The following is an 11201-nucleotide window of genomic DNA, read 5'->3' as shown; positions in this document are numbered from 1 at the left end:
GCCGCAGGGATTTAAACTCACTTGTTCCGTTCCAGGGATCGGCGCATACAAGCTGAACACACGCCTTCTTATTACAGTCATCATGTGCGTTTCGATCTCGTCCACTACACCACCTTTTAAAGAAACGAGATCACTTTTAATTTCGTCGTGCAAAACATTGGCGTGTCACTCTCGAACACTATGTCCGATAGAAAGCACTGTATGTTCTGTTGACAGTTATTCAATCGAAGCGTTTTTCACCAGTTTTGGCATTGGAAAACTGTTTCTCCTCGGAGATTGTCTGAAATATTTAAGTCACCAGTTATTGTTATAAAACTATAATCAAAACAAAATGTTTAACCGACAACGTACTCTTTGACGTTGGCTTAATGTTGTTCTCAAGTCAAAATCGCATATCAAATGAGAGAGGTATACAAGTGCTCAAAGTCAACAATAGATCAAAGTGTCAAATACAATTACAACAATACGTTTAACAAATGGCTTGGCACTTATTCATTAGTCTGTGTATTTAAATTTTCATAAATCTTCTCGGTACATAAGGCTTCTCGAAGACGAAACGTAAACACTCATTTTCCCTTGGCACTTTTGTTATTAATATGTGAATTTCAACCGTATAAAACTATCGACAAAGAAAACAGTTTGTTGGAAGCGATGTGATGTTTGCTGTTGCTCAATCGAAGGCGGCAGCAAGGCGTATTTCGCCATCCAAACGCGCGGGATAATGACCGACAACCGACCTCTTGATTCAAAAATATTTCGGTCACCGCAAGCGCTTGAGGCTTGAGTGATCTTGAGTTTGCCAGGCTTTCCGCGGAATAATCTTAGCCCATTTGAACTGAGTGCGCAGGAAGGAGAAAAGTCATATTTCCCTATCGAAACGCGCATGATAATGACGAACGACTCACCGCCTGGTCCAAAAACCTTCCGCCGGGTTTGAAATAAGTTTCACTGCCGCGAAATAATCTTAGCCTCGATTTCAGCCAGTTTCCGGCGGAAGTTAATTAATTATTACCAAGTATACACATTCAAATTTTTTAGTATCAACCCAAGGGATTCCCGAGGTGGCGAAGTGGCATCGCTGCCGGCGGCTGATGTAGCTTCATCACCTCAAAGTCGCGGGTTCGAATCTTCCAGTATAGGGTTTATTCTAAATGGCTTGGGGGCCGAATAAACTCTCCCCGCGTGAAGATGCGACCCTACGGCTCTAGGAATTGGTCTTTTTTTTATTTTTTTTTAATTAATTAATTAATTAATTAATTAATTTATTTATTTATTTATTTATCTTTTGCTGTATTAGTGTTCTAAGTTGTTTTGTTTTTGGACAACATCACTTTTCAAGCATTGGTGAATCATGAAAAGAATTTTAAATCTTGTTTTTTGATCTTATAATTTATAGATATATTAGTCTTCTTGGCGTAGAATGCTTTGTTTCATTGGATATTGTTTGAGTCAGGAGCTACTGCTTGAGTACATGTATATTGTATTTACAGTGTTTTTTTGTAGCCCTAGCTCGTTAAAAGTGTTGCCACGATATCCAAATTCATTCTTTTTCTCCTCACTGTCCATTTCAATGTTGAGCTCCCCAACATACTGCGCAAAGAATCCTTCATTTCACAACATTGAAATGGGGGACAAGGCGGTATCAATGTTAAGCTCGCCAACATACTGCCAAATAATTCTTCACAACATTGAGCCGCAAAGAATCCTTCATTTTACAACATTGAGTTTCCCAATATACTGCAACATACTACAATGTTGAGCTCCCCAACATACAGCGCAAATAATCATTCATTTCACAACATTGAAATGGGGGACGGGGCGGTAAAAATGACTTTTTCTAAGTAATCTTAAAAGTGACTGTCGCAGGCATGTATCTTTTCAAGGCTGCCCTAGATGCTTTTGCAGGAAGAATAGGTGTGTTTGTTGACGCAAGCTGATGCTATATTGTTTTGTTCGTTTTTTAAGTGAAGAATCTGCCTCTAAAACTTAAGAATAAAATAAAACGAGATTTTCATGTACGTAACTTGTTGTAATTAGAACTATTTGTATCGCTTTCCCCGATACCGTTTTTGATTTACAAAAGAATAGAGCATACAATGAGTATATTAAATTGAACCCAAATTTCGGAATAAAACCGAGAACCGTTCAGTGCAGAGAACGAAAAGAAATTTAACAAATTTCGCATTTGAAAGGAAAGGAACGAAAGTTCTCTCGCGCGATTACGTCTCAAGCGTGATAAAGTGAGATATCGCGAATTCAGTTTGTAAAGAAAAAACAAAACAATGTTTTTGGTGGATTAAACTATAAAATTACGTCACGCGATTTCGTCCCAAGCGTGTCAAATCAAATGACTCGTGACGGACTGGTGGTTAATATAAAACTATTGCAAACGACGGTTTTCCTATACTAAATCGCAGTTGTTTGTTCTAAATGGAATCCATGATGCCAAGTTACTCGCTAGAACGTTAAATGACTATAAATACTGTGATTTTGAACGGTTTACAAGAGGATTTGTGCTTATTTTAACGGTTTACAAATGGTTTACACGGTTTACAGCAATTTAAAAAAGAATTTTGATGATCATCTTTTATTGTCTCTGTAAACCGTTGTAAACCGTTGTAAACCGTTCTTTTGCGCTTTGGTTGTGTTCAACATACAAAGTAAACCGATTGTAAACAAACTGTTACTAAGACTCATTCATCTCTTTTCGATTTAAAAAGGACTCAAGAATATTCTGAAATCTCGGGATCTTCCGTGTTCACTTCCCGCGGGTAACGCGGGATACCGACACATGCCCGTGCATTCTGCCTCTTTTAAGCTCTCTTAGGTGATCAATTATTGCACACTTACTTTTCAACTCTTCTTTTCGAGTAGATTCGTCAGTAAAATTACTTTAAAATCAATATAGCATTAGCATCCGTCAACAAACACGCTTATTCTACCTACAAGAGCGCGTTTAGCCGCCTTGAAACACAGCATCCATTTAACAGCTGAGAACAACTTGTCTTGTATCTCAGCATCTCTCTTCGCCATCTTCTTCTCCACTTTAGCTTTCAGCTGGACCTCCCTACATCCGCATGTGCTTGCTTGCACATTTTTTTCAATATCACTCAAGTCTTCAAAATACCTTTCAACTCTTTTCTCCAGTTCTCGGAGCGCTCTTTGTAATCTGTCAATAGAGCTTTCATCATCGTATTCTTGCAAATCCTTTCAATAGCAGTCAAATCCATTTTTCTTCAGTTTCACTACCGAATCTAGGTTTTCTTTCGAAAGCAAGAGCTACGTTGCTTTCCGAAAGCTTTCTAGTCTTTGTCCGTTGTCGCAAGTGACGCAACAATCGAGTCGTTTCCTTCGAAAAGAAAGCGCGCGCTTCCTTTAAAATATCCGCGCGCTACACAAATTATAATAATAAATAATGATTTATTTATTCATATTGCACAATTATCCATGTCAAAGCGTGGCAAATGAAATTACGCGTGACGGGCTGGTGGTTGATATTAAACTATTGCAAACGACGGTTTTCATATACTAAATCGCAGTTTTCTGTCCCAAATGGAATCCGTATTGCTAAGCTTCCTGCTACAAGATTGTGCATACGTTATATAGCGTGAGTTCAGGTCACGAAATCTAGTCGTTCGAACAATCACAAAACTGTTATTTTCTCGGGAAAAGGGGGTGTTACTGTTGTGGGCAGCATGAAACATTTTTTGTTGCAAAATGGCTATAAAAGAAATCCCGCTGAACACCTAGCCTAATGCACACGTTAAATAGATCGGTGCATAAACAGAAAAGCGGGAAAGGCCCAATCTTAGAATGGTTTTTGAGAAAGTTATCGCCGCAGATAAAAGAGCGGCAGTCTTTCAACTCAGCAGAAACACTGATGCGAGTAAGCGAACTATAGCCAAGGCATGCGGGATTTCATCGTCTGCAATAGTTGCACTCAATGTTAAAAAAAGAGAAAATAAGAAAAAAAGAAAATGTTACAAAAAGGGATTTTATGGAATCGAACCCGGGCCGATCACATCACGAGCAAAATATCTAACCACTGGGCCACCAAATAGCTTGAGTAGAGGGTGATCAATTTTAAGTTCAAAAATGTGTTTCCCATAAAAAATGCAGTTATTAACAGTAAACAGGCTTACTAGAGTTCATTGTAAGTTAACCGAAATGAAGGCCTGCGAAACGTATTTTTTTAACGCTTTGTACATATTTTCAATGTTAATAACGTACTCACAGGCTTCTGTACAAATTGCGAAAATAAAACACCGGTAAATTCTGCCACGTCAAAATCGCGGATTTTTTTTCTTGTTTCATAATTAATTTTCCGAGTTCAGTGGCTTACAGCCACTTTGATTTTTTAGGGCGCGACAGAGGATTGTAGTCACAGTTCAACGGGTTACCATTGTAACTCGCTGAGATTAAGAATATGATTACTCCGATAAACTTGTTATAACTTACGGGTTACAATGGTGACCCGTTGCTATTTGCATAATAGTGAACTTTTCACGAAGTTTTAATATTAAACTCTACAAGTTGTGATGTTTTCTCAGCTTTTGACTGTCGTGAAAACGATGTAAACATTGCAGTTCACGAAGTCGTTGCTCGTTATAACTAGATAAGCTAAGCGAAACATTTGCCGCAGGGATTTAAACTCACTTGTTCCGTTCCAGGGATCGGCGCATACAAGCTGAACACACGCCTTCTTATTACAGTCATCATGTGCGTTTCGATCTCGTCCACTACACCACCTTTTAAGGAAACGAGATCACTTTTAATTTCGTCGTGCAAAACATTGGCGTGTCACTCTCGAACACTATGTCCGATAGAAAGCACTGTATGTTCTGTTGACAGTTATTCAATCGAAGCGTTTTTCACCAGTTTTGGCATTGGAAAACTGTTTCTCCTCGGAGATTGTCTGAAATATTTAAGTCACCAGTTATTGTTATAAAACTATAATCAAAACAAAATGTTTAACCGACAACGTACTCTTTGACGTTGGCTTAATGTTGTTCTCAAGTCAAAATCGCATATCAAATGAGAGAGGTATACAAGTGCTCAAAGTCAACAATAGATCAAAGTGACAAATACAATTACAACAATACGTTTAACAAATGGCTTGGCACTTATTCATTAGTCTGTGTATTTAAATTTTCATAAATCTTCTCGGTACATAAGGCTTCTCGAAGACGAAACGTAAACACTCATTTTCCCTTGGCACTTTTGTTATTAATATGTGAATTTCAACCGTATAAAACTATCGACAAAGAAAACAGTTTGTTGGAAGCGATGTGATGTTTGCTGTTGCTCAATCGAAGGCGGCAGCAAGGCGTATTTCGCCATCCAAACGCGCGGGATAATGACCGACAACCGACCTCTTGATTCAAAAATATTTCGGTCACCGCAAGCGCTTGAGGCTTGAGTGATCTTGAGTTTGCCAGGCTTTCCGCGGAATTATCTTAGCCCATTTGAACTGAGTGCGCAGGAAGGAGAAAAGTCATATTTCCCTATCGAAACGCGCATGATAATGACGAACGACTCACCGCCTGGTCCAAAAACCTTTCGCCGGGTTTGAAATAAGTTTCACTGCCGCGAAATAATCTTAGCCTCGATTTCAGCCAGTTTCCGGCGGAAGTTAATTAATTATTACCAAGTATACACATTCAAATTTTTTAGTATCAACCCAAGGGATTCCCGAGGTGGCGAAGTGGCATCGCTGCCGGCGGCTGATGTAGCTTCATCACCTCAAAGTCGCGGGTTCGAATCTTCCAGTATAGGGTTTATTCTAAATGGCTTGGGGGCCGAATAAACTCTCCCCGCGTGAAGATGCGACCCTACGGCTCTAGGAATTGGTCTTTTTTTATTTTTTTTTTAATTAATTAATTAATTAATTAATTTATTTATTTATTTATTTATTTATCTTTTGCCGTATTAGTGTTCTAAGTTGTTTTGTTTTTGGACAACATCACTTTTCAAGCATTGGTGAATCATGAAAAAAATTTTAAATCTTGTTTTTTGATCTTATAATTTATAGATATATTAGTCTTCTTGGCGTAGAATGCTTTGTTTCATTGGATATTGTTTGAGTCAGGAGCTACTGCTTGAGTACATGTATATTGTATTTACAGTGTTTTTTTGTAGCCCTAGCTCGTTAAAAGTGTTGCCACGATATCCAAATTCATTCTTTTTCTCCTCACTGTCCATTTCAATGTTGAGCTCCCCAACATACTGCGCAAAGAATCCTTCATTTCACAACATTGAAATGGGGGACAAGGCGGTATCAATGTTAAGCTCGCCAACATACTGCCAAATAATTCTTCACAACATTGAGCCGCAAAGAATCCTTCATTTTACAACATTGAGTTTCCCAATATACTGCAACATACTACAATGTTGAGCTCCCCAACATACAGCGCAAATAATCATTCATTTCACAACATTGAAATGGGGGACGGGGCGGTAAAAATGACTTTTTCTAAGTAATCTTAAAAGTGACTGTCGCAGGCATGTATCTTTTCAAGGCTGCCCTAGATGCTTTTGCAGGAAGAATAGGTGTGTTTGTTGACGCAAGCTGATGCTATATTGTTTTGTTCGTTTTTTAAGTGAAGAATCTGCCTCTAAAACTTAAGAATAAAATAAAACGAGATTTTCATGTACGTAACTTGTTGTAATTAGAACTATTTGTATCGCTTTCCCCGATACCGTTTTTGATTTACAAAAGAATAGAGCATACAATGAGTATATTAAATTGAACCCAAATTTCGGAATAAAACCGAGAACCGTTCAGTGCAGAGAACGAAAAGAAATTTAACAAATTTCGCATTTGAAAGGAAAGGAACGAAAGTTCTCTCGCGCGATTACGTCTCAAGCGTGATAAAGTGAGATATCGCGAATTCAGTTTGTAAAGAAAAAACAAAACAATGTTTTTGGTGGATTAAAGTATAAAATTACGTCACGCGATTTCGTCCCAAGCGTGTCAAATCAAATGACTCGTGACGGACTGGTGGTTAATATAAAACTATTGCAAACGACGGTTTTCCTATACTAAATCGCAGTTGTTTGTTCTAAATGGAATCCATGATGCCAAGTTACTCGCTAGAACGTTAAATGACTATAAATACTGTGATTTTGAACGGTTTACAAGAGGATTTGTGCTTATTTTAACGGTTTACAAATGGTTTACACGGTTTACAGCAATTTAAAAAAGAATTTTGATGATCATCTTTTATTGTCTCTGTAAACCGTTGTAAACCGTTGTAAACCGTTCTTTTGCGCTTTGGTTGTGTTCAACATACAAAGTAAACCGATTGTAAACAAACTGTTACTAAGACTCATTCATCTCTTTCCGATTTAAAAAGGACTCAAGAATATTCTGAAATCTCGGGATCTTCCGTGTTCACTTCCCGCGGGTAACGCGGGATACCGACACATGCCCGTGCATTCTGCCTCTTTTAAGCTCTCTTAGGTGATCAATTATTGCACACTTACTTTTCAACTCTTCTTTTCGAGTAGATTCGTCAGTAAAATTACTTTAAAATCAATATAGCATTAGCATCCGTCAACAAACACGCTTATTCTACCTACAAGAGCGCGTTTAGCCGCCTTGAAACACAGCATCCATTTAACAGCGAGAACAACTTGTCTTGTATCTCAGCATCTCTCTTCGCCATCTTCTTCTCCACTTTAGCTTTCAGCTGGACCTCCCTACATCCGCATGTGCTTGCTTGCACACACAGTAATTTTCAAAGAGTTATTTTAACTCCTGTAAAGGGGTTAAACTAACTCCTCAAGGTGGAGTTATTTTTTATGGAGTTATTTTAACTCCTAAAGGAGTAATTTTAACTCCAAAAAAAGAGTAATTCGCCCCAATAGAGGAGTTGATTAACTCCTAAATTGGAGTTACACTGTGGGGAGTTATTACAACTCTGATTACGGAGTTAAATGTAACTCCTTCATGGAGTTAAATTCCAATTTAACTCTGCAAGAGGAGTTAAATGAACTCCTCTTTTGGAGTCATTTTTAAGGTGTTATTATAACTCCACTTAGGGAGTAATTGTGGAGTGATTTTAACTCTCTAGGAAGAGTTAAAACTCTAGTTTAAGAATTATTTTCGTGGAGTTACTTCAACTCCGCTTGCAGGGAGACTTTATTTATAAACCCCAAAGCCTCTACTCATTTAGTTGCATCACTGACACGCAAATGTCGTCGGTATACCTAACTCCACACGAGTCCTGAACAAGCTTAGAACATGCCCGGCGAGTCGCGCGCTGCGCGCATAAATTTAATGGAATCTAAAGAGCCTTCTGTTTGGAATCCCAGTGTTTTGTCTAAAGGAACCTTTTGCTTGCAATCCAAGAATTTTTCAACCGTGGGAATGCTTCGTTCATAAGCGAAACCCGATAGAATTGCAGAAAGTCGGGCGCGACCTGGCGCGACCGGAAGTCTGCTTTCAATTATTAATTTTTACAGACCACGTGATTCGTTCCGGGCCTACTCGGCAACGGATTTGAAATATTCGGCCGCCATTTTCAGGTAACGTTTCATCGACGCACGGTTGAGTCATCGTAAGGTAGTTTTTAATCGATAGGTCACCTTCAAAAAGATGCATTTTACAGCCTTATGGAATGATAACTTCGTGAAAGGTAAGCTTAATTGATTTTAGCGCTTAAAAGATCTAAAACGAGGCGGTTGTATTATCAAGTCAATCCAGTAGAATCCCTTACTCGAACCTCCCGAAGGAACTAAAATTGCGTTAAATAATCGAGGGTTAAATAACAGAGATGTACTATACAAGGGAAAGAAAATAGGTTCGGAAAGTTGGGAATTTCGATAGACCAAGGGTTCAAGAAATCGGGATTGTATGCTAAGGACCAAAATCTTACTACAGTTGTATACAGGCGAAAACAAACTGCATGTGCGTTAGTTGTATATGGCAAAATTTAGAGTGATGGATTCTGCTGATTCTGATTATCTGATAGGCAATAATTTTTGTCAGTTTGCATATTTAGTAAATTGTTAACTGAAGATATGCAAAGGATTTGTTACTGACTAAATTTAAGGGCTAATAGAAAAATCAAAGAAATCACTGGATGGAAAACATATAAACCTTACATGTTAGCTGAGTATGCGAATTGAATTGACTTATCATCTACATTGACTGTTGCACTAATAAATAGTTTTTTTGGTGGCACTGATAAATAGTTTGCAATTTTATGTTTTGCATTGATACATGTATCTCTGAATCCCAACACAAAATTTGGATAGCTTCTCTTCCATAATTTGCAGTTTCATGTGCATACATGTAAACACCTTGCACCACTTGAGCTGTAATATTAAGTTTCTTTATGTGAATAGTAGCTCACAGAACTGAGACCCCATTTTAATTTAAAAGAGGATGTTCCTACATGAAGGTAGCACCAGAACCATCCTCTTGTTATGTAAAAATAAGATTATCCTAGTACATGGACTCGAATCGTCTGAGCACAATATTATGCAATGTGTTTTTAGCTTTTAGTTTACAAACACTGGTAAAAGGTTGCATTTGGCCCTGGTGCTAGGATCATCCTTGCAGACGTATCAACCTGTCTGAGAGGTAGGATGATCCTAGCACTTCGAACATCCGCTCTGATGATCCTAGTCCTAGGGTCATCCTCTTTCCATGTCAGTGGGGCCTGAGTGGACCATCAATAATATTGTTCTGTAACCCAAAAACTTTATTTTTAATCTTTTTTCAGATACTCATTGTATTGGAGGGTAATGCAAGCAATCCTCGTATTTATTTACCTGTTAGGGTAAGTTTCAACCTTCATCTAAAAATTAATTAACAGTTTGGTTTTAAAATGGTAGCTACAGGTATGGATGAATGAATGAAGCTTTTTTTAACATTCAAATCTTTTCAGACTGGAAGCTGCTCTGTTTTAATGAAAGCAGCATTCACCTTTTAACTAGAGGGCCTTCAGCCATTTTGACTATGCAATGTAACATTAAAAATCCACACTTACAGTGGGTGAGATGACATGTATATTAGAATTTATTCAGGGCTCCACGATGTGAGATCTTGATATTTGGTACACTAAGCGAGTGGTGGCATTTTTGCCAGATCTTAAAGCTTGTGTCCAAATGAGTGACCACATTGTTTTAAATGTTTAAATATTATGGACTTCATTACTTAGGCTTCTGTTCTGTCAAACCTTGATGGCTGGTACATAACTGCAATTTATGTTAACTTTCTACAACTCTAAAAGTTCTGTTTTATCTTTACAGAAAAATACCAACACAAGCTGGCCAACAAGGGAAAAGCTGCAGATAAATAAGTTAGGAATGATAATTTTATGTTATGCCAATTTATACTTTTTATTGATTGTGTTTTTAAAATTTACTTTAGATTTTGATTGCCAGTGGGTCTGATTTAGATGGAAGAGTTTGCTTCCTGAAAAATAAATGCATATAATATTTTCCTGTTAACTGTGGTTTATGCAATCTTGTTCCTGTTCATGAAAATTAAATTGTAAACCTGTGGCAGTTCAAATGAACAGATTGAATTTTGATGTATTATCATACATGTTGTATGAGCTCAAATTTTAAGAGAATTGTTAGTATTTAATAAAATGTTTTAATTATACATACTTGTAGATTCTTTATTTATTGATATCAATAGTAGAAATTTACATTATTGTCATTTTTAATACAAATTATGTACAGTGTATTAAACTCATGTCCAAATAAGAAAATGAACTATGACTGAATTAAAGATGTAAAAGTTAACAGTCAATTTGTGTGATGTTGCTTTACTAAATAGGGCGAATGCACCTGAGTTACTTTAACTCTGGTAACAGAGTATTTGTAACCCTGATTATGGAGTCAAAATAACTCTTTTCTTTGATGAAGTAGAGTTGAAGTGACTCCCTTGTTGGAGCTATTACAACTCCAAAATTGAAGTAAAATTTGGAAGTCAAAATGACCCTTAAAAAGGAGTTATTTTTAACCTAAATGTTTAACTCCACTTTTGGAGTTACAGTAACTCCCATATAGAGTTCAAATAACTCTTTTGTAGAGTTAAAGTGACTCCCCACTAGAGTTAATTTAACCCCAAAATTGGAGTTAAAATAACCCCAAAAATGAGTTATTTTTAACTCCACTTTTAGAGTTACATTAACTCCCATATAGAGTTAAAATAACTCCTTTTGTAGAGTTAAACAAACTCC

At 37.3% G+C, this 11201-nt stretch overlaps 1 long non-coding RNA gene across 1 annotated transcript; it reads left to right on the top strand.

Moving 5' to 3' along the window:
• The first annotated feature begins 7881 nt into the window (after positions 1 to 7881).
• LOC144656572 (uncharacterized) lies at positions 7882 to 10764 on the top strand. Its single transcript, XR_013571324.1, has 3 exons — positions 7882 to 8639; positions 9732 to 9788; positions 10261 to 10764. It is a non-coding gene; the product is annotated as an uncharacterized LOC144656572 (long non-coding RNA).
• Positions 10765 to 11201: the final 437 nt, after the last annotated feature.

The sequence above is a fragment of the Oculina patagonica genome, chromosome 6, assembly GCF_052425735.1.
Source record: "Oculina patagonica isolate OP01 chromosome 6, crgOcupat, whole genome shotgun sequence".
Classification (NCBI taxonomy): domain Eukaryota; kingdom Metazoa; phylum Cnidaria; class Anthozoa; order Scleractinia; family Oculinidae; genus Oculina; species Oculina patagonica.
The sequence above is the reverse complement of the archived record's forward strand: the minus strand, read 5'-3'. Positions and strand labels throughout refer to the sequence as shown.